This window comes from Phyllobates terribilis, unplaced genomic scaffold (assembly GCF_046119375.1).
Source record: "Phyllobates terribilis strain yellow unplaced genomic scaffold, ASM4611937v1 Scaffold_1__5_contigs__length_1240528914, whole genome shotgun sequence".
NCBI classification, from domain to species: domain Eukaryota; kingdom Metazoa; phylum Chordata; class Amphibia; order Anura; family Dendrobatidae; genus Phyllobates; species Phyllobates terribilis.
In genome coordinates, this window is record NW_027362761.1 from 602297400 (window position 1) to 602322644 (window position 25245).

Below are 25245 nucleotides of genomic sequence, written 5' to 3' on the forward strand. Positions count from 1 at the left end.
GAGGAGGAGCCGGAGGAGCGACTGCGCCGGGATCATCTGCAGATCTGGGCGGGGCAATGACCCCTGAGGGGGAGGAGCTGCTGTGACGTCATCACTGTCACATGACCGCAGCCTCATCACAGCTCCTTCACCATTATAATAACTTTATAGTTTATAGAATCATTACAGTCTGTGAGGAAACACTGCGGAGCCAATCACCACCCGAAGCCCCGCCCCCTGATCACATGACGGTGACGTCACCACACGTCCATCACCACTACTCTATTGAGCCCCGCCCCTGATCATATGATGGTGACGTCACCACAGGTCCTTCACAACTCTCTTGAGCCCCGCCTCCTGATCACATGATGGTGACGTCACCACAGGTCCTTCGCTTCTCTCCTGAGCCCCGCCCTTTGATCACATGGCGATGACGTCACCACAGGTCCTTCACACCTCCTGAGCTCCGGCCCCTGATCACATGGCGGTGACGTCACCACAGGTCCTTCACCACTTCTCTCCTGAGCTCCGCCCCCTGAGCACATGGCGGTGACGTCACCACAGGTCCTCCCGCTCTCAGTGCAGCAGCTCCTTCCTGGGTGTGCGCAGCTCTTACTCTCTGGTATCAGCCAGCAGCAGGTTTCCGCTTCCCGCCATTCCGGTGAGATTACAGGGAGGGTTTGTGGTGAATCTGTGAGAGGAGAGTGTGGGGTGAGATCAGAGCTGTTCCTGTGGAGGCTCCTGCTCCATGTGACTGCGGCTCCTCAGTGTTGTATGGGGGATGTGCAGCGGCTCCTCCTCACCTCACCGCCCCCGCTGGAGGTGGAGTTACCACGGTGACCGCCCCCCGCTGGAGGTGGAGTTACCACGGTGACCGTCCCCCGCTGGAGGTGGAGTTACCACGGTGACCGCCCCCGCTGGAGGTGGAGTTACCACGGTGACCGTCCTCCGCTGGAGATGGAGTTACCACGGTGACCGTCCCCCGCTGGAGGTGGAGTTACCACGGTGACCGTCCCCCGCTGGAGGTGGAGTTACCACGGTGACCGCCCCCGCTGGAGGTGGAGTTACCACGGTGACCGTCCTCCGCTGGAGATGGAGTTACCACGGTGACCGTCCTCTGCTGGAGGTGGAGTTACCACGGTGACCGTCCCCCGCTGGAGGTGGAGTTACCACGGTGACCGTCCCCCGCTGGAGGTGGAGTTACCATGGTGACCGCCCCCGCTGGAGGTGGAGTTACCACGGTGACTGTCCTCCGCTGGAGATGGAGTTACCACGGTGACCGTCCTCCGCTGGAGGTGGAGTTACCACGGTGACCGTCCCCCGCTGGAGGTGGAGTTACCACGGTGACCGTCCCCGCTGGAGGTGGAGTTACCACGGTGACCGTCCCCGCTGGAGGTGGAGTTACCACGGTGACCGACCCCCGCTGGAGGTGGAGTTACCACGGTGACCGACCCCCGCTGGAGGTGGAGTTACCACGGTGACCGTCCTCCGCTGGAGGTGGAGTTACCACGGTGACCGTCCCCCGCTGGAGGTGGAGTTACCACGGTGACCGTCCCCGCTGGAGGTGTAGTTACCACGGTGACCGCCCCCCGCTGGAGGTGGAGTTACCACGGTGAACATCCCCCGCTGGAGGTGTAGTTACCACGGTGACCGTCCCCCGCTGGAGGTGGAGTTACCACGGTGACCGCCCCCTGCTGGAGGTGGTGTTACCACGGTGACCGTCCCCCGCTGGAGGTGGAGTTACCATGGTGACCGCCCCCTGCTGGAGGTGGAGTTACCACGGTGACCGTCCCCCGCTGGAGGTGGAGTTACCATGGTGACCGCCCCCGCTGGAGGTGGAGTTACCACGGTGACCGTCCCCCGCTGGAGGTGGAGTTACCACGGTGACCGCCCCCGCTGGAGGTGGAGTTACCACGGTGACCGCCCCCCCGCTGGAGGTGGAGTTACCACGGTGACCGCCCCCCCCCGCTGGAGGTGGAGTTACCACGGTGACCGTCCCCCGCTGGAGGTGGAGTTACCGCGGTGACCGTCCCCGCTGGAGGTGGAGTTACCGCGGTGACCGTCCCCGCTGGAGGTGGAGTTACCGCGGTGACCGTCCCCGCTGGAGGTGGAGTTACCACGGTGACCGCCCCCCGCTGGAGGTGGAGTTACCACGGTGACTGCCCCCCTCTGGAGGTGGAGTTACCACGGTGACCGCCCCCCGCTGGCGCTGTAGTTACCACGGTGACCGTACCCCGCTGGCGCTGTAGTTACCACGTTGACCGTCCCCCGCTGGCGCTGTAGTTACCACGGTGACCGTCCCCCGCTGGCGCTGTAGTTACCACGGTGACCGTCCCCCGCTGGCGCTGTAGTTACCACGGTGACCGTCCCCCGCTGGCGCTGTAGTTACCACGGTGACCGTCCCCCGCTGGCGCTGTAGTTACCACGGTGACCGTCCCCCGCTGGCGCTGTAGTTACCACGGTGACCGTCCCCCGCTGGCGCTGTAGTTACCACGGTGACCGTCCCCCGCTGGCGCTGTAGTTACCACGGTGACCTTCCTCCGCTGGCGCTGTAGTTACCACGGTGACCAACCTCCTACGAGGCTGATAATGAGCGGTCAGGTCGGCGGAGGAGGCCGCGGTGGAGTTTGTGGCTTTTCCTCCAGATTCTTCCTGATAAATGTCGGATATTTGGGGAAGAATTCAGTAATTGTCGTTATATCGGCCCCTGTGATCTCTATTTTCTCCTTTATCATGAAGACGCCGGCAGGACGAGATCCCTCCAGCTGATCCAGTGTTCATCCCTCCTTCTCCTGAATGACCCCGAGGATGGACGAGGACGAGACCACCAGAAGATTATTACACTTCACCCTGGAGATCATCTCCCTGCTGAGCGGAGAGGTAACTCCTCTACATTTCTATCAGCTTTATTGTGTTATGTAACAAGTCCGACATCGGGAAGAGGAAATCCAGAAGAGGAAGAGAAGGATTCTTTACTGTAAGAGCAGTGATTGTGTGCAGCTCTCTGCCAGGAGGAGTTGTCATGGGGATTCCCTATAAGAGCTGTAGAGGGGCCTGGATGTCTGTCCTGAGTGTAATAATATTCCAGGTTATGGCCCCAGATTACTGGAGACGGTTATTGATCCCGGGATTTCTACTGATTGTCAGATCTGGAGTCGGGAAGGAATTCTTCTCCCTAAGTGTCTCTCTCCATACACAGGATTACACAGTAGTGAGGAAGACACCGGGGGAGGGTGTGACTCCCATCATCCATCTCCAGGAGTCAGGGGGGCGGAGCCCGGACCCCATCACAGAGCCTCCCCCGCACCCCCCGATACATGAGAAGAGGAAGAAGATCCTAGAGCTCAGCAACAAGATGATTGAGCTGCTGAGCGGAGAGGTGACTGCTGGGACATTATACAGGACAGCACTGGAGGATTCTGGGTGATGACCGCAGAGGTGACTGCTGGGACATTATACAGGACAGCACTGGAGGATTCTGGGTGATGACCGCAGAGGTGACTGCTGGGACATTATACAGGACAGCACTGGAGGATTCTGGGTGATGAGCGGAGAGGTGACTGCTGGGACATTATACAGGACAGCACTGGAGGATTCTGGGTAATGACCGGAGAGGTGACTGCTGGGACATTATACAGGACAGCACTGGAGGATTCTGGGTGATGACCGGAGAGGTGACTGCTGGGACATTATACAGGACAGCACTGGAGGGTTCTGGGTGATGACTGGTGAGGTGACTGCTGTGACATTATACAGGACAGCACTGGAGGATTCTGGGTGATGACCGGAGTGGTGACTGCTGGGACATTATACAGGACGGCACTGGAGGATTCTGGGTGATGACCGGAGTGGTGACTGCTTGGACATTATACAGGACGGCACTGGAGGATTCTGGGTGATGACCGGAGAGGTGACTGCTGGGACATTATACAGGACAGCACTGGAGGGTTCTGGGTGATGACTGGTGAGGTGACTGCTGGGACATTATACAGGACAGCACTGGAGGATTCTGGGTGATGACCGGAGAGGTGACTGCTGGGACATTATACAGGACAGCACTGGAGGGTTCTGGGTGATGACTGGTGAGGTGACTGCTGGGACATTATACAGGACAGCACTGGAGTATTCTGGGTGATGACCGGAGAGGTGACTGCTGGGACATTATACAGGACGGCACTGGAGGATTCTGGCTGATGAGCGGAGAGGTGACTGCTGGGACATTATACAGGACGGCTCTGGAGGATTCTGGGTGATGACTGGTGAGGTGACTGCTGGGACATTATACAGGACGGCTCTGGAGGATTCTGGGTGATGACTGGTGAGGTGACTGCTGGGACATTATACAGGACAGCACTGGAGGGTTCTGGGTGATGACTGGTGAGGTGACTGCTGGGACATTTTACAGGACAGCACTGGAGGATTCTGGGTGATGACCGGAGAGGTGACTGCTGGGACATTATACAGGACAGCACTGGAGGATTCTGGGTGATGAGCGGAGAGGTGACTGCTGGGACGTTATATAGGACAGCACTGGAGGATTCTGGGTGATTACCGGAGAGGTGACTGCTGGGACATTATACAGGGCGGCTCTGGAGGATTCTGGGTGATGAGCGGAGAGGTGACTGTTGGGACATTATACAGGACAGCACTGGAGGATTCTGGGTGATGACCGGAGAGGTGACTGCTGGGACATTATACAGGACAGCACTGGAGGGTTCTGGGTGATGACTGGTGAAGTGTCTGCTGGGACATTATACAGGACAGCACTGGAGGATTCTGGCCGATGACCGGAGAGGTGACTGCTGGGACATTATACAGGACAGCACTGGAGAGTTCTGGGTGATGACTGGTGAGGTGACTGCTGGGACATTATACAGGACAGCACTGGAGGATTCTGGGTGATGACCGGAGAGGTGACTGCTGGGACATTATACAGGACAGCACTGGAGGATTCTGGGTGATGAGCGGAGAGGTGACTGCTGGGACATTATATAGGACAGCACTGGAGGATTCTGGGTGATGACCGGAGAGGTGACTGCTGGGACATTATACAGGACAGCACTGGAGGATTCTGGGTGATGACCGGAGAGGTGACTGCTGGGTCATTATACAGGACAGCACTGGAGGATTCTGGGTGATGAGTGGAGAGGTGACTGCTGGGACATTATACAGGACAACACTGGAGGATTCTGGGTGATGACTGGAGAGGTGACAGCTGGGACATTATATAGGACAGCACTGGAGGATTCTGGGTGATGAGCGGAGAGGTGACTGCTGGGACATTATACAGGACAGCACTGGAGGATTCTGGGGGATGAGCGGAGAGGTGACTGCTGGGACATTATACAGGACGGCACTGGAGGATTCTGGGTGATGACCGGAGAGGTGACTGCTGGGACATTATACAGGACGGCACTGGAGGATTCTGGGTGATGACCGGAGAGGTGACTGCTGGGACATTATACAGGACGGCACTGGAGGATTCTGGGTGATGACCGGAGAGGTGACTGCTGGGACATTATACAGGACGGCACTGGAGGATTCTGGGTGATGACTGGAGAGGTGACTGCTGGGACATTATACAGGACAGCACTGGAGGATTCTGGGTGATGACTGGAGAGGTGACTGCTGGGACATTATACAGGACGGCACTGGAGGATTCTGGGTGATGACTGGAGAGGTGACTGCTGGCACATTATACAGGACGGCACTGGTGGAATCTTGGTGATGAGCGGAGAGGTGCCTGCTGGGACATTATACAGGACAGCACTGGAGGATTCTGGGTGATGACCGGAGAGGTGACTGCTGGGACATTATACAGGACGGCACTGGAGGATTCTGGGTGATGACTGGAGAGGTGACTGCTGGGACATTATACAGGACGGCACTGGAGGATTCTAGGTGATGACTGGAGAGGTGACTGTTGGGACATTATACAGGACAGCACTGGAGGATTCTGGGTGATGACTGGAGAGGTGACTGCTGGGACATTATACAGGACAGCACTGGAGGATTCTGGGGGATGATCGGAGAGGTGACTGCTGGGACATTATATAGGACAGCACTGGAGGATTCTGGATGATGACTGGAGATGTGCCTGCTGGGACATTATACAGGACAGCACTGGAGGATTCTGGGGGATGAGCGGAGAGGTGACTGCTGGGACATTATACAGGACAGCACTGGAGGATTCTGGGGGATGAGCGGAGAGGTGACTGCTGGGACATTATACAGGACAGCACTGGAGGATTCTGGGGGATGAGCGGAGAGGTGACTGCTGGGACATTATATAGGACAGCACTGGAGGATTCTGGGTGATGACTGGAGAGGTGACTGCTGGGACATTATACAGGACAGCACTGGAGGATTCTGGGTGATGACGGTGTCGTTGTTGTCAGGTTCCTATAAGGTGTCAGGACGTCGCTGTCTATCTCTCCATGGAGGAGTGGGAGTATCTAGAAGGACACCAGGATCGGTACCAGGAGGTGATGATGGAGGAGCTCTGGCCTCTGACATCACCAGGTGAGAGGAGACTCTTGTTGGCTCCGGTGGATGTGATGACGTCTCTCGGCCTCGTCCTATAATAGATGATTTTTCTCCAGACTTGCTCTGGTTTTCTCTACATTTTCTCACAGCTTTCATTCCCTGATTATTCTCTTCTGATCTGTGAGTCGCGGTTTCTCCACTGTCGTCTTCATCAGTCTTGAGTCTTCGTCCTCGGCGGCTTCTTTCAGAATCTTTCACCTTCCTTAGAGCATCGGTCACCTTTTGTCTGCAGATTTCCCAACGCTTCTGTCCGTTCTCTCCTGTGAGTTTTTTCGGTACCGCAGTCTGATCGTTACTCAGCAGAGTCGGGGGTAATTTACTGATGATTTTCCACCTAATCCGCTGTCGCTCGTCTATACTCCTGAATTGGTCAGGCTCGATGTCGTCATCAGTCGTGGTCGGGCTTCTGGCTTCTCCTTCCGGACCGTCCTCGAAACACGAGTCCTGACATAAAGATGGAGCGTGGTGGAGCCGATCACCCCCCAGAGCCTGACATGGAGGCTCCAGCAGTTCTCGGCCTCCGCGTCTATTCACCACTCGCTCTGCAGGCGGAGAAGCACAGAACTTTCCGCACTGGAGGAGAAGGTCGGATCACCGCGCACTCCTCTCTATAGGGGGAATGTGTCTCCTGGAGGAGAAGGTCGGATCACCGCGCACTCCTCTCTATAGGGGGAATGTTTCTCGTGGAGGAGAGCGACAGTTTTGAGTATTATGGAGAGTTATAGGCCATGCAATTCCCCATGGGAAATAAGATATGCAAATTTTTTTTCCCCAGATGCAGATAACCGGGTGTTTATCGCCACCTATAGGACACAGCAATTCTAGGGGTCAATATCAATGTTTCAACTCCACCCTCATGGGGCCAATCTCTATTTTTGCATTTTTTCTTCTCCTTCTTCTATAAGCCAGAACTTTTGTATTTTTTCATCCACAGATGTTTGACGTCTTCTGTGTTTTTTGCAGGATGCATTTTGCATTTTACCACATAATGTGCTAAACAACAGGAAAAAAATTCCAGCTGAGATGAAACAGTTAATAAAAAAAAAAAAAAACACAAACAAAAAACCCCACTATTACACGTCTTTTTTGGGGGTTTTGTTTCTCGGCATTTATTGGGCGGCAAGAATAACCTCGCTGCTATTTTCCAGTTTGGTTTTGGCGACACCAATCTTATGTGTTTGTGTTTTTTTTTGCTCTCATTTTTGGAGACAAAGCAAAAATAATGTGGACTTCAACCTGAGATCCTATTCATACCGGGCTTCATAGGAAAACCTGGGCGGCAGAATCAGGGGTCTGCTGCAGGCCCCCGTTGTTGGGACCCTGCGATTTAGTTACTGATTGGCAGGAGAATGGGACACCCAACCACATAAAGGGAACCTGTCATATAAAATAACACTATTAACATGGCACTGTCAGGCTGTCAGCAGCAGTGAAGTGGTTAAATGGCAGAAATCGGAGCTCGCTCCACATGAACACCAGATATCATCTGACTGACGAGGGTCTTCTCTGTCCCTCTCCTCAGGGTCCTCATCCTCCGAGTGCAGAGCAGAGAGCATTAGGCTTTGGCCTCGCTGATTATCACTTCATACTTGAGGCCACAATGTGCTGGGACCTCTGTACCGGTGGTGAGGACCACAACAATGTAATTTATTCCCTGATAACATAAACATAGAATTACCGGTTCTGAGAGACGAGTCTCATATATAGACAGATACACGGCAGGTCATGTATTCAGTCTCTGTGTCTCCACAGATGGATCCAGGAGGAGAAATCCACCAGAGAGATGTCCCCGTCCTCTGTATCCCCAGGACTGTCCAGAGGAGAATCACAACATCCCGGAGGATCATCAGGTAGATGACACTGAAGTCCCCACAATATCTGACCATGAAGTGATGGGACCTGAGCTCATCTTACATTGTTCTTTTTAGGGTGAAGATCTGATTGATATTAAGGTTGAGGTTATACATGGAGCACAAGAGGCGACCGCAATATGGGCCGATCAGCAGGGTGAGGAGGGGAGACTGTCATGTCTGTTCTGTGGTAACCTACTACTACTCCCATCATCTCATCATCACATGACACAATCTACAGTGTCATGTAAATGTTTGGCTCCCTTGTAGATTTGTCTGCTCAGATAACTTTGAACAAGGTTTCAGACCTTAATTATCCTGTTAAGGTTATGGCTTGTTCACGATCATCGTTAGGAAAGACCAGGTGATGCAAATTTCCCAGCTTTATAAAAACCAGCCTCCTCTAACCTTGTGCCAAAAACCAGCAGCCATGGGTTCTTCTAAGCAGCTGCCGAGCACTCTGAAAATGGTGGAGGCCACAAAGCAGGAGAAGGCTATAAGAAGATAGCAAAGCATTTTCAAGTTGCCCTTTCCTCAGTTTGAAATGTGATAAAGAAATGGCAGTTACCAGGAACAGTGGAGGTCAAGATAAGGTCTGGAAGACCAAGCACAATTTCAGTGATAGCTGCTTGTAGGATCGCTAGAGAGGCAAATCAGAACCCCCGCCTGACTACAAAAGACCATCAGAAAGATTTAGCAGACTCTGGAATTGTGGTACATTGTTCTACTGTTCAGAGACACCTGCACAAATATGGCCTTCATGGAAGAGTCATCAGAAGAAAACCTCTCCTGCATCCTCACCATGAAATTCAGTGTTAGAAGTATGCAAAAGTACATCTTAAGAAGGTCTGATGCATTTTGGAAACAAGTCTTGTGGACCGATGAGGTTAAAACAGAACTCTTTGGCCCCAATGATCAAAGGTATGTGTGGAGAAAAAAGGGCACATAATTTCAGGAAAAGAACATCTCGCCAACCATTAAGCATGGGGGTGGATCAATCATGCTTAGGGGTTGTGCTGCAGCCAATGGCACGGGGAACCTTTCACGGGTAGAGGGAAGAATGAATTCAATGAAATTTCAACAAATTATTGATGCAAACATAACACCATCTATAAGAAAGCTGAAGCTGAAAAGAGGATTCTAAAAATGGATAATGATCCTAAACACACATCAAAATCCACAATAGACGACCTCAAAAGACACAAGCTGAAGGTTTTACAATGGCCCTCACATTCCCCTGATCTGAACATCACTGAAAATCTGTGGCTAGACCTCAAAATAGCAGAGGAGGCAAGACGACCCAGGAATCTCACAGAACTGGAAGAATTCTCCAAGGAAGAATGGATGGAAATTCCTCAAACAAGAATTGAAAGACTCTTGTCTGGCTACAAAAAGCGTAATAATTGCAAATGGGGGCGTTAGGTACTAACCATGCAGGGGGCCTAAACTTTTGCATCGGCCCATTTTCCCTTTTGAAATTTTTAAAATGTAAAAGATGAAAATATATACTTTTTTTGCCTAAAATTAAAAGGAAATGTCATCTTTAACTTTAGGCCGTTTAGAGATCATTTCATCTTCAACTTGCTTAACTGTTCACAATAACAGGAATTTTGACCAGGGGTGCCCAAACTTTTACATGCCATTGTATTCCGTCACTTTGTGTTTCCTACAGATGGACTCATGGAAAGAAATCCACCAGAGAGATGTCCCCATCCTCTGTATCCCCAGGACTGTCCAGAGGAGAATCACAACATCCCGGAGGATCATCAGGTAGACGGTGCTGAGCCCTGTACCGGATCTGTATATGGGGGGACATTTCTGATCGAGGTCATAGATGTCACAGATTTTGGTGGTTTCTTGTATTGTGCTGATTGTTACATCTGATATATCAGGAGGAAGATCCGACTAAGAATAAAGTGAAGGACGAGACAGAAGAAGAGGCGATGACGAGGGGGGATCAGCCGTGTGTGAGTGACGGGAAGGAGGAGATTCCTGTAGATGTTTCCACAGGTGTGTAATAATGTCCAGTGTATAATAATTACTGGCTTTAATATTACTTCCATCCTTTACTTCCATATTGTTCTTACACAAGTCCCGTGCTGCCATATAAATGATTGAGCTTGTGATTCAGACAAAACCCCCAGGGGAAGATTCCCTATAATGAGGCAGATGGAGACATTGTGGACGCCATCTGACTTGTGATCCGGCTGTGTCCGTCTTTTTAAGCGTGCATAAAAGCACGGACCGCCACAGTGTTGTGCACTTCTGAAAAGAAGGACAACGCTGAACAGAGACCAGACAGGGTCCAGAGTAACTCTGCTGTCTCATTATAGTGAATGGATTCCTCTCGGGTGTCATCTGAATCACGTATTTTGTAGATTTAGATTGAAACCCTGATGTAAGTGCTCAGCGTAGAGCACAGGATAAATGCGATCCAAAATGTTCTGTACCCAAAAATGCCACCAATAAAAGCTTCTATTCAACCCACAAAAAACAAGTCCCCACTCAGGTTCATCATCTGTAAACAGAAGTATAGGTTGTGTCCACATTACTGGTAGCACAAAGGCTCTGGAAAAGTGACGTGGCTCCCACTAAAAGAAATCCAGAAAAATCTGCGCTCCCAAATCCAAATACCCCCTTACTCCTGGGCCCCACAGTGTGCAGTTAGCATCCACATGTTTGTCATTACTGTAGCGAGGAGAGCCCACTTAATTTTTAGGATGTGTGAAGCCCGAGCTGGGCATGATGTATGGGCACTACAATGTAAAGGTACTGCAATGTACCAGGCCCTACAATGACAGATTTGCATTTTCACCTAGGAACATCCATTGCTGATAGTTTCTGGACAACACCCATTGAGTCAAATTCATCACTACACCTGTAAATAAATTCCCATAGGGGGTAATTTCCAAATGGGGTCAGTTGAGGGGGGATTCTGCTCTTCTGCCACTTAGGGGCTCTGTATATGGAGACCATAAACTATTCTATACAAATTTGTTCTCCAATAGTCAAATATTGCTCCTTCCCTCCCGAGTCTCACCGTATGGCTAAGCAGTACAGTACAGCCACACATGGGGTATTGCCCCATTCAGCAGAAGTTGTATAACAAATTATGTGGTCATCTTTACCCATTTCCCCTTGTGAAAATGTAAAATCTGGGGCTAAAACAACATTATAGCGGTAAAAATGTATTTTTTTTTTCTTCACCGTTCAATAGTATAATACTTTGTAAAATACATATGGAGTCAATATGATCACTGCACCCCTGGATGATTTCTTTGTGAAAATAGAAAATTTGGAGCTCAAACAAAATTTTTTGGGAAAAAAATTAATTTTTAATTTTCACAGTCCAATGTTTTGAAACTTTGTGAAGCCGCTGTGGCGTCAAAATACTCACCATACCTTTAGATAAATTCCTTCAGGGGGTGTAGTTTTCAAAATGGTGTCCCTTGTGTGGGGGGATTCCACTGTTTAGGCACATCAGGGGCTCTGCAAACGCGACATGGTGTCCGCTATCTATTTCAGCTGATGTTGCACTTCAAAAGTCAAATGGCGCTCCTTCCCTTCTGAGCCCTGCCATGCACCCAAACAGTAGTTTTCCCCCACATATAGGGTATCGGCGTACTCAGGAGAGAGTGCACAACAAATGGTATGGTCCATTTCCTCCTGTCATCCTTGTGAAAATGCTAAATTTGGAGCTAAAGCAACATTTTTGTGGGGAAAGTAAAAATTTCATCTTTTCTCTCCACATTTCTTTAATTCCTGTGGAGCAGCTGAAGGGTTAATAAACTTATTGAATGTGGTTTTGAGCACTTTGAGGGGTGCAGTTTTATTGAATGGTGTCACTTGGGGTATTTTCTGTCACATAGGCCCCTCAAAGTCTCTTCAAATGTGATGTGGTCCCTAAAAAATATTAGTTTTGTAAATTTTGTTGTAAAAATGAGAAATTGCTGATAAAATTTTAACCCTTATAACTTCCTAACAAGAATGTGTTTTAGAAATGACGCTGATATAAAGTAGATATGTGGGAAATGTTAATTATTGACTGTTTGGTGGTAAAACTATCCGGTTTAAGGACATAAAAACTCAACGTTTCTAAACTGCAAAATACTCAATTTTTTTTGGTACATTTTTTATATTTTCATAAATAAATGCAAATAATAACGACCGAAATTTACCAGTGACATGAAGAGCAATGTGCCAGGAAGCCACAGTCTCCGAATCGCTGGGATGTGCGGCCGCTCCAGAGTCATCACCACATAAAGGGACGCCGGTCAGAATTGTACAATGAGTGATTAAGGAATTCTCACAGCTACACAATGAATATGAGTTACCTCCTCTGAATTCTATAGATACTTACAATTTAGGCGCGCATATCGGGGGGAAGGCATTGTTCTGGAAGAAGGGGTACCCCGAAACTCAATAATACAGAGAATAGCTAATCTACACAGTTCTCAGGACTGATCTCATTACTTTATAACATTATATTGACAAACCAGCCGATGCGATCAAAAGAGAAATGGGAGAGTGTAATGGGACCATAGAGGAAAATCACTGGTCCGATATACTGGAAAGAGTTCCACAATTGTCTTTAAGTGAATCCCATAGACTGTCTCATATATATGTAATACACCGGGTATACAGGACACCTCAATTCTTATTGAACATCGGATTTCGTTCAAGTCCCCACTGTCCTAGATGCAAAACTACCATAGCAGAGCTGCTTCATATGATGTGGAACGGTCCTAACCTGGTGTCCTTCTGGAAGAGTGTTGTAGCAATGATTAACAGGGTTTATTCAGTTGACGTAGAGCTTTCACCATTAGTATGTAGATTTGACTATTGATGAGTACGGCAAAATTAGAGATAAAAAACAACCGTTTGAGAATTATCATTAGGTTTATACTATATATAATCAATATTTAACTTTCCCACGAAAGTACCAATTGAAAAAAGAGAAGTATTCAAATAACAATGTCAAAGACAAGAGAATCAGGGGGTTTTGAGGTCCAGCAGTTCCATTTTTTGTGATATTTAGGCAGATAGTTATTGATTAGGGCATAATCTAGATTCTAATGAGCTATGGAGAGAGATTTTTTTCAATGATGTCACAAAGTTTAGGAGGTTGAGAATCCTTCCAAAGGGCGGCAATAGAATTCTTGGTTACGAGAAAGATGTGTATCAGAAGTTGTCTTTGAAAAGGTTCAACATTTTCTAAATCTAGAGAGAGGAGGGCCATTTGAGGAGTAATTGGGAAATTATTATTGAATAAATTTGTTAGCAGAGAAAAAAACCTGGCTCCAAAGTGATTTAATTTTGGGGCAGCTCCAAAGATGTGAAAAAGTGTGCCTGGTTGGCCGCAGTTTCTCCAACAAAGAGAGGAACCATCATTAGAAAAATGAGCGAGTGTTAACGGGTGAGGTACCATCTGGATAAAATTTTGAAGAAAGACTCATGAAGGAGCAGAGAGATATTTGAAGAATAGGAGTAATCTATTGCATTCTCCCATTGTTCAGGGGTGAATATTTTGTTTAGATCTGTTTCCCACTTGTGCATGTAGAAAAGTTTGAAAAAAGAAGGGTCGTCATTAAAAGTATCGTAAAGATATTTAGTGCTCCAGAAGAGCTTGTGATCCCCATCATTAATTAGGTTACATGTAACCTCAGATAGAGGAGCTTTGTTAGATAAGATAGTGTTTATATTATCCTTCAGAGATGTAGAATATAAAAAAACAGTCATAGAAAGATTGTTTCTTGTTTAAATCTTTGAAGGGAGTAAAACTGGAGCCATGATAAATATCTTTTATTTTTTGGAGGCCAACTGAATTCCACGAAGGGAGTAAATGTTGATCAAGAATTAAATTGACAGGAAGGAAGGAGAGGTTTTTGATTTGGTCTGATTTTTTTTAAAAAAAATTTTCTAGGTTTCGCCAATGTTTTCCAAGCGAAGATGGTAGCTTGTAGAATGGGATGGGTTGGTTCGTGAGACTTTGGATTAAGCAAATGTTTAAATAGAAGGTTTCTCAAGGTTTGGTAATTGTTATGAGCTAATTCTAGGTCTAGCCAAGCAGGAGAGAATTTAAGGTTAAACCACCCGTTACTTTAACTAAATTAGTGAGGTAGTATGCGTGAAGTTTTGGTAGACTCAATCCGCCATGAAGTTTGTTTTCATACAGGACCTTAGAAGCTACTCTAATTTTTTTATGATTCCAAATAAAGTCGTTTAGTAATTTTTGTAGCTTGGAGAGATAGAACATAGGAATGATAATGGGGAGAGTCCTAAAGATATAGAAGATTTTAGGGAGTATATAGGTTTTGATTACCATTACCCTACCTACCCAAGATAATTCGGAGGTGTTAAAAGAGATTAGGTCATTAGAAATAGTTTTAGAAATATTATCCATGTTTGTAGGAAGAAGGGATTTCAAATTTTTAGTTCGGAAGATTCCCAGATCAGTATTTCCTTATTTTCCCAGTTGAAAGAGGATAAATTCCTGATGTCGTCGATGGTAGAGCTTTTTAGATTAAAGTGAAGAATTTGAGAATTGTCAGAATTGATTTTTAACCCCTTTCTCGCTCAGGGCGTATTAGTACGTATCTGTGCCCTGGGCCTTATGGGCCTGATACCTATTAATATGCCCTGGCGATTTCGCCCGGACACAAGGGGTGCGGTCGAGATCGCCAACGGGTGTCAGCTGATTGTCACAGCTGATACCCTGTGATATGTGCAGGGAACGGTCTCGCACCACTCCCGACACATTAACCCCCGAAATGCTGCGATTGAAATCGATCGCAGCATTCCGGTGGCAAGAGGAGGTAAGCGCGATACTTGCCTTCTCTGCCGGCGTCCAGCGGCGTCTGAATCCGGTCCCGGATGTTGCCATGGTGAACTGACGTCATCATGACAACATCCTCGTCACCAGGAGGCAGGAAGTTGCTTTGGTCATGCGCAGTGCACGACCAAAGTAACTTTTCCCTGTGCAGCGCTGACAGGCTGTATAGCACAGGGATGCTGCTGCTGCTCTCTATGCCATGCAGGCGATCAGGCTGCAAAAAGTGAAAGTCCCATAGTGGGACAATGTGAACAAGTAATAAAAATGTCAAAAAGTGAAAAAAAAAAATTGTGAAAATATAAAAAAAAAAAAATGAAAAAAAAAAATAATAAAAAAAAAATATATATATATTGTACCCATAAATAAATAATCTTATGAAAAAAAAACAAACAATAAAAGTACACATATTTGGTATCGCTGCCTCCGGAACGACCTGACCTATAAAACTTTCCCACTAGTTAACCCCTTTAGTGAACACAGTAAAAAAAAAAAAAAAAAAAAAAAGAAACATAAAACAATGTTTTATCATCATACCGCCAAGCAAAAAATGGAATAAAACGCGATCAAAAAGACGAATGTAAATAAAAATGGTACCGCTGAAAGCGTCATCTTGTCCCGCAAAAAACAAGCCACAATACAGCTCCAACAACAGAAAAATAAAAAAGTTATAGCTCTCAGAATAAAGCGATGCAAAAACAATTTTTTTCTATAAAATTGTTTTTATTGTGTAAAAGCGCCAAAATATAAAAAAAAATGCGGTACCGCTGTAAATGTACTGACCCGAAGAATAAAGCTGCCTTATCAATTTTACCACACGCAGAACGGCATAAAAAAAAACAAAAACACAAATCCTGAATTGTTGGCTTTTGTTTATTCTACCTCCCAAAAATCTGAATAGAAAGTGATTAAAAAAAAGTCATATATGGCGACTAGTGAGCGGCAGTACTCGCTACTTGAGTTTGCATCGGGTGCTTGGGTATGCACCAAATATGGCGGGTGCTCGAGTGACATGCTCGAGTCTCCTCCCCAAATGTTTTGCAGCTGTTATACAGCCAAAAAAACATTGCAGGGATTGCCTGCCATGCACGAGCGATCCCCGCATGTTTTTTTTTGGGTGTCTAATAAAAAAAACATGCTGGGCAGGGACTCGAGCATGTCACTTGAGCACCCGCGATACTTGGTGCATACCCTAGTACCTGATGCAAACTCAAATAGCGAGCACTTGCACTCAAGACTAATGACAACTTATTCAATATGATGACCTAATGTTATCAAATTCTGTGTCGTACCTCTGGGTTCAAAATGTTCACTATACCCATTGATAAAATCCTGGAGGGGTGTAGCTTCCAAAATGGAGTCACTGGGGGGAGGGTGGGGTGGTTTCCACTATTTAGGCACATCAGGGACTCCCCAAACGCAACATGTTACCCTTGTGAAAATGCAAAATTGGGGGCTGAAAAACATTTTTGTTGAATAAATGTGAAAATGTTATTTTTACGGTTCAATGTTATAAACTTCTGTGAAGCACCTGGGGGTTCAGGGTGCTCACCACACATCTAGATAAGTTCCCTAAGGGGTCTAGTTTCCAAAATGGTGTCACTTGTGGGGGGTTTCCATTGTTTAGGCACATCAGGGGCACATCCGCTAATTATTCAAGCAAATTTTACATTCAAAAAGTCAAATGGTGCTTCTACCCTTACGAACTCTGACGTGCACCCAAACAGTGGTTTTCCCCCACATATGGGGTATCGGCTTACTCAGGAGAAATTGCACAACAAACTGCATGGTGCAATTTCTCCTGTTACCCTTATGAAAATGTAAAATTGGGGGCTGAAAAACATTTTTGTTGGAAAAATGTGAAAATTTTATTTTTACGGCTCAATGTTATAAACTTCTGTGAAGCACCTGGGGGTTCAAGGTGCTCACCACACATCTAGAGAAGTTCCGAAAGTGGTCTAGTTTCCTAAATGGGGTCACTTGTGGGGGGTTTTCACTGTTTAGGCACATCAGGGGCTCCCCAAACGCAACATGGTGTTCGCTAATTATTCAAGCAAATTTTACATTCAAAAAGTCAAATGGCGCTCCTTCCCTTCCTTACCCTGCCATGCGCCCAAACAGTGTTTTTTCCTCACATATGGGGTATCTGCGTGCTCAGGGGAAATTGCACAACAAATTTTGGGGTCCATTTTTTCCTGTTACCCCTGCGAAAATAAACAAAAAATGGATCTAAAGTAACATTTTTGTGAAAAAAGTTAAATGTTCATTTTTTTCTTCCACATTCCAAAAATTCCTGTGAAGCACCTGAAGGGTTAATAAACTTCTTGAATGTGGTTTTGAGCACCTTGAGGGGTGCGGTTTTTAGAATGGTGTCACTTTTGGGTATTTCTGTCATAAAGGCCCCTCAAAGTCACTTCAAATAAGATGTGGTCTCTCTAAAAGAATAGTTTTGTAAATTTTGTTGTTAAAATGAGAAATCGCTGGTCAACTTTTAACCCTTATAGCTCCCTACTAAAAAAAAATTTTTGTTCCAAAATTGTGCTGATGTAAAGTAGACATGTAGGAAATGTTATTTATTAACTATTTTGTGTGACATATCTCTCTGATTTAAGGGCATAAAAATTAAAATTTTGAAAATTGCAAAATTTTCGCTAAATTTCCGATTTTTTCACAAATAAACGCAAGTGATATCGAAGAAATTTTACCACTATCATGAAGTACAATATGTCACGAAAAAACACTCAGAATCAGGGGAATCCGTTGAAGCGTTCCAGAGTAATTACCTCATAAAGTGACAGTGGTCAGAATTGTAAAAATTGGCCTGGTTATTAACGTACAAACCACCCTCGGGGGTAAAGGGGTTAAAGTGTGAGACTTCAGAAAAGGCTTTTAGAGTAATTAAAAGTTCTTTTATAGAGGTAGCGGGGTCAGTTAACCCTAGAACGCATACCTGGGGCCTCGCAGGCCCGCCCTGTTAATTGTTTTCTATTTTCTGCTAGATTACTTTAGTTAGAATTTTGAAACTCTATGTATTCCTCAGGTATATAGTTGTTTGTTATTTTTGTTTGAGTTATTCCATGTTATTTGCTCACGGGCCTAAAAGGCCCCAGGTATGTGAAAGTGTAGATTTCTGCAAAAAGTCAGATTTTGAAGTGACGAGTAGGAGTATGGATACCCTTGATAGCAGGGTTATCTCTTATAGGTTGAACTAAGGGTTCCAGAGCAAGGACAAATAATAGAGGAGATAGGGGGCTACCCTGCCTAGTGCCTTTTGATATCTGAACGGGGTTTGAAAGGTGATTGTTTGCGTATACTTTGGCCTTAGGGGAAGAATAGAGTGCAAAAATAGAGGCCAAACTTTTATTATTAAACCCAAATTTGGCAAGGGTAAGTTTGAGGAATCTCCAATTTAGTCTATCAAAGGCCTTTTCGGCGTCTAAGGAAAGAATGATAGATGAAAGATTAGAGGTATTAATTTTATTTATAATATTTAGAAGTTTCCTGGTACCATCGGTCGATTGACGACCCACAATGAATCCTATCTGATCGTTATTAATGAGTTTGGGTAAGATTGTTTCTAATCTATTTGCTAATATTTTTGCATATATTTTTAAGTCGGAATTAATTAAAGAGATCGCTCTGTAATTTTTAACCTGGTCAGGATCTCCTTTAGATTTGTAGATGAGAATGATTGTAGCTTCCATCATTTCTGTTGGAAAAGAGCCCTGAGCCGAGGCCAAATTAAAGACTGTTGCGAGATGAGGAGCAAGGAGGGTGCCAACATTTTTATAATACTCGTTGCTGAATCCGTCAGGTCGAGGAGACTTCATAGATTTGAGTTTTTGTATTGTGGTTAGAATTTCATCAGTTGAGAAGGGAAGATTAAGAGATTCTAGGTCTAATGGATTGATTTTAGGGAGATTAATACTGGAGAGAAAGTTGTTAATGGATTCCTCGTTTGGGGGTTTAATGGAAGGGTCAGAATCAAGATTATATAAGTTTGAGTAATATTTGGCAAATGATTCAGCAATATCTTTAGGATGATATGTAATTTTGCCTGATGGAGATCGGATTCTATCAATTCTTTGTTTGATTCTGGAATGTTTAATTCTCTGGGACATGAATTTAGATGGTTTGTTAAGGGAATAATAAGATTTAAATTGACATGAATTGATGTATGTATCGTATGAATCATAGAATGGTAGAGTTGGAAGGGACCTCCTGGGTCATCTGGTCCAACCCCCTGCTCAAAGCAGGATTCACTAAATCATCTCAGACAGATGTCTGTCCAGCCTCTGTTTGAAGACGTCCATTGAAGGGGAACTCACCACCTCTCGTGGCAGCCTGTTCCACTCATTAATCACCCTAACTGTCAAAAAGTTTTTTCTAATATCTAATGTGTCTCCTCCCATTTAGTTTCATCCCATTGCTTCTAGTCTTTCCTTGTGCAAATGAGAATAAAGATGATCCTTCTACAATGTGACAGCCCTTGACATATTTGTAAACAGCTATTAAGTCTCCTCTCAGTCTTCTTTTTTGCAAGCTAAACATTCCCAAATCCTGCAACCGTTCCTCATAGGACATGGTTTGCAGACCAGTCACCATTCTGGTCGCTCTTCTCTGAACTTGCTCCAGTTTGTCTATGTCTTTTTTAAAATGTGGTGCCCAAAACTGTACACAGTATTCCAGATGAGGTCTGACCAAAGAGGAGTAAAGACCGATAATGACTTCACGTGATCTAGACTGTATGCTTCTATTAATACATCCCAGAATTGTATTTGCCTTTTTTGCTGCTGCATCACACTGTTGACTCATGTTCAGTCTATGATCTATTAGTATACCTAAGTCTTTTTCACATGTACTGTTGCTTAGCTCTATTCCTCCCATTCTGTATATGCTTTTTTCATTTTTATTGCCCAGATGTAGTACTTTGCATTTTTCCCTGTTAAAAACCATTCTGTTGGTTGCTGCCCACTGCTCCAGTTTTTTTAGGTCTTTTTGAATCCTCTCTCTCTCTTCTCTAGTATTAGCTATCCCTCCTAGCTTTGTGTCATCAGCAAATTTAATCAGTTTACCCTCAATTCCTTCATCTAAATCATTGATAAAGATGTTGAACAATACAGGTCCCAGGACGGAGCCCTGTGGTACCCCACTTGAGACATTCATCCAGCTGGATGTGAAGCCATTTACAACCACCCTTTGAGTCCGATCACTAAGCCAGTTATGAATCCACCTAACAGTTGCCTGGTCCATTGCATACTTGGTCATTTTTTCAATAAGGATGGTGTGAGATACTTTGTCAAATGCTTTGCTGAAGTCAAGATATACTATATCTACAGCATTTCCCTGATCCACCCAGTCAGTGATTCTGTCATAGAAGGAAATTAAGTTAGTCTGACATGACTTGTTAGTTACAAACCCATGCTGACTCTGGTTAATCACTTCATTCTTATCCAGGTACTTACATACATGTTGTTTAATAATTTGTTCAAAGATCTTACCTGGTATAGAAGTCAGACTCACCGGCCTATAGTTCCCTGGGTCCACCTTCTTCCCCTTTTTGAAGATAGGAACAACATTTGCTCTTCTCCAGTCTTCTGGGACTTCTCCTGTTCTCCAAGAATTTTCAAAGATTATGGAGAGTGGTTCTAAAATTTCTTCTACGATCTCCTTCAGTACTCTGGGGTGTAATTCATCTGGACCTGGAGACTTGAACTCATTTATGTTAGCTAAATATTCCCTCACAATCTTTCTGTTTACAGATAACTTGGATTCCTCTATTCCTTTAAAAGGACAGTGAAGATCAGTTGATGTTACATTTTCTTTCTGAGAGAAAACAGATGCAAAATAGGAATTAAAAAGTTCGGCCTTCTCAACATCCTCTCTTACCATTTCTCCATTTTCATCCTGTAAAAATCCTATAGCATCTTTGACTTTTCTTTTACTTTTGACATACCCCCAAAATCCTTTTTTATTGCTTTTGACATCTCTTGCAAGCCTTAATTCATTGTCAGCTTTAGCTAACCTGATATGTGCCCTGCAGGATCTGCAGACTGCATTATAATCTTCTTTAGATATGCCTCCCTCTTTCCATTTAATAAACATTTCTTTCTTTCTTTTTTAGCATGTGTTTAAGTTCTGTGTTCATCCATCCTGGTTTCCTTAAATGCTTCCCATTCTTCCTACTTTTCGGGATTGTTAACGATTGTGCTTTGAGAATCTCATTTTTAAAAATTTCCCATCCTTCCTGGACATTTTTGTCCTTAAGGACATCCAGCCATTGGATCCCTCCTATTCTCTTTCTGAGTCTCTTAAAATCTGCCTTTCTAAAATCTAACCTTGAAGTTTGAGTCTTCACATGTCTTCCTCCTCTAGTTATCCAAAATTCTATAATACCATGATCGCTGCCTCCTAGGGTCCCAGCCACCTTTACCTCCTCAACCATTTCCTCCCTGTTTATAAGGATTAGATCCAAAGTAGCAGATCCCCTTGTTTTCTCCCCTACCTTTTGGAAGATAAAGTTGTCAGCAAGAGAGGATAAGAATTTGCTTGACCTGTTAGTTTTACTTGAGAGAGATTCCCAACAAATGTCTGGATAGTTGAGGAAAAGAGTTCTTTTTTGAGTTCTTGTCTGAGTGTAATTATTTCTTCTTGAAGGGTGGGCGAGGGGGAGGCTAAGTTAGATTGTGAGGCTATTTTAACATTTAATTGGGTTTGTAAATAGGACATTTTTTCTCTGTATTTCTTCTTGTGAATTGAGGGTAATTTCATCAGGATACCTCTTATAACCGCTTTATGAGCGTTCCAAATATGGAACGGCTTACTTCATTGGACGTGCTTTCAATAAAATACTGTTTAATAGATGATTCAATTTCAGATTTATAGGAGGGGAAATGAAGGAGCGAGGAGTTACATCTCCATAATTGTTTGTTTAGTACATTAGGACCAATTTAGAATTTTTCCCAAAACTGGTGAGTGATCAGAGATGGATTTTGGTAGGATTGAGACCTCTACAAATTTGGAAATAGAGAAGGTGTCAGTAAGCAGTAAATCAATTCTGGAAGAGCAGTTGTGGACATCAGAGAAATGTGTGTGTTCTCTAGAAAATCAGTTGATACATCGAAAGACATCAAAAAACTAATTTCTTGTCAACCATGAATTTAGACTAGGGGAGGATTGTCTTTTGGAAGAGGAGGAGTCAATAAAGCAATCAGGTACTATATTAAAGTCACCGAGTAAAATTAGATCGCCTTTTCTTATTAGTTGAATTTTTTTAATAAGTTTATCCAGGAATTTGAAAATTCTTTTGTTAGGGGCATAGATATTGGCAATGGTGCATGGGCAATTATTAAGATAACAATCTAATATGTGGAGTCTACCCAAGTCATCCCCTAGTTCCTCTATCAATTTGAAAGGGATAGTGTTCTTTATAATTGTAATAACTCCTGCTTTTTTATTATCATTGAGAGCTTTCAAAATATGGGGAAAGTCTCTTTGTTGGAAAGATGGGTGGTTAGTAGTGTTGAGCGAGTATGTTCTGTTCCGAGTATGCTCGGGCCGAGCTCCGAGTATTTATAGCTGCTCGGTGATATGGGTGAATCGCTCCCGTGTGCATGATTTGCAACTGTTTGACAGCTTTATTACATGTGAGGAATGTGTAAGAAATAGACATTCCTCACATGTAGTAAAACTGTCAAACAGTCGCAAATCATGCACACGGGAGCGATTCAACCATATCACCGAGCAGCTGTAAATACTCGGAGCTCGGCCCGAGCATACTCGCCGAAAGGGTTAACAGAACATACTCGCTCAACACTAGTGGTTAGATTTACTAAATTTGGTCTCTTGAAGGCCTCTGTTTAGGCCTCTGACATTGTATGAGAGAAAATTGGTACTCATGACGGGGTGTAATGTATTTGGGGGTAAGAGGATATTAATTAAATAATGATGGAATCAAGCAAAACAAAGTCAAACTAAGAGATGGAATATAGGCAGTAAGTGCTGTGAAGAACGGCGAAATTCTCAGACTGCAGAACAAATACGTTCTGAATCGCAGAGTGGGACCGCAGTAAGTCACAGCAGTCACGGTGTACAATAGAAATTTATTTAAATATGAACTATAAAATCTTACTTGAGATATTTAAAAGGAACAAACATAGAAGAAAAAGTTCTCCTGAAGGAGCACCGCCAAACAAAGGGGTCTCTCCTCTTGGTGGGGGAAAGTTCAGTGAAGAGGTCCGCGAGGGACATCCCGATAACTTTTCGGAAGCCTTGTAATGTAATTTGAAATAGAGAAAAATAAAAACAACATACAGCTAAAATTACATTAAAGACCTGCGTAACAAAAAATATCTAACTACTCAATATTTCAAGTCAAAAAGACTAGGTCTAGAATGCAGCGTTCAACAAGTGAGGAAACATAGTGGATTGTCAAAGGTTAGCAATGACATGAAGGGTGTTATCAATACCAAAAATGTTTATAAATGGTGGTGAGGAAGTCCCAAAAAAAAACCAAAGTCTCACTCAGCGATTCACTCTGGTTGGAGAGACAGATTTTAATGAAGAAATAAATTTGATGCCTTCTTCTGGAGTGAATAGGGGTATAGTCTTTCCTTTGAAAAAAACGAGGAGCTTGGTAGGAAAGCCCCACCTGTTGGGAACCTCCAAAGATCTCAGCGAAGAGGTGACTTCACTGAAGGATTTCCGAGTGTTTATAGTGTCTTTAGATAGATCCAAAAAAAAATTTAATATAGGAGAATGGATCTGGGAAAGATTTATTCTGTTTGATGAAATTTTGGATCTTCTCTTTGGTGGCAAAAAAGCGGATTCGTAAAATGGTATCTCTTGGGGAATCTGGATGAAGACCAGGGGGACGAGGTAGGCGATGGACTCTGTCGATAGACATGTCTAGGTCAGAAAAGCTCGGTATAAGTTTTATGAAATAGGTCTATGACATAGTTTGTTAAATTATTTTGCAAGATGTTTTCAGAAAGTTTGATGTTATTTCTCCGGTTACGATCCTCTAGCTCTGACAGCTTAGATCTAATTTTAGAAATTTCCTGATGCAAATCTTGGTGGGATTTTGACAAATGGTCTGGTTTTTTTTTCAACGGAAGTGATTCTTATTTTACTGTCTTCAATTCTCTGATTGATGGCATTAAGAGTGGATTGGAGAAGATTTGCTTGTCGTTCAAAGCCTAGTTCCATATTGTTGTTTAAAGCTTTTGTCAATTTCCTCATAAAGTTTTCAGAGGTGTTTTTATCAGAAGAGTTAATGTCAAGAGAATGCCAAGAGTATGCAAAGCAGTCATCAAAGCAAAAGGTGGCTACTTTGAAGAACCTAGAATATAAGACATATTTTCAGTTGTTTCACACTTTTTTGTTAAGTATATAATTCCACATGTGGTAATTCATAGTTTTGATGCCTTCAGTGTGAATGTACAATTTTCATAGTCAACAAAATACAGAAAAATCTTTAAATGAGGTGTGTCCAAACTTTTGGTCTGTACTGTAGATGAGAGAGAAGTGTTTCTAGTGTTTTGAAGAAGGCTCTGATTTTCTTTCTGAGAGCCCATTTTTATGTTGTGTGCAGATTTAATGTTTTTGGAGCTTGTGGATTTAGATTTGAGACCACTTTTGTCCATTTTGGAGGATGGAAAAGAAAGTTGGAAAAGTATAATAAGATAATTGATGATGAGATCCTGAATAGGGAGGATAAAGCGTAGGTTAGGATTAGGGCTGTATATGATGAGGGGTAACCCCGGATCAGAGACTCCCCTAGAAGAGACAAAGTTGTTGCTCACTCCTATAATGGATTCAGATGAGATTTATTATGGATTAGTAGGCGAATTCAGTGCCGAACGTAATAGGTTCACAGAGTAGAGTAAGTCACTTGTATAATTCAATGGTGATAGATATTGACCAAGGAACTATAGTGGATAGGTTTATTGTTGACTGTGAGAACCTAATGCAGAGTGTATGGCACGGAAATCGAGGGTTTTTTCTTCATTTACTACGTCTGATTCAGACAGAGCTTCCACA

The 25245-nt window shown here is 44.5% G+C and overlaps 1 protein-coding gene across 1 annotated transcript in view; it reads left to right on the forward strand.

Moving 5' to 3' along the window:
• The window catches only part of LOC141272235 (uncharacterized), a 146728-nt gene that overhangs the window by 101407 nt on the left and 20076 nt on the right, over positions 1 to 25245 (forward strand). The gene's annotated exons all lie outside the window — the stretch shown is intronic.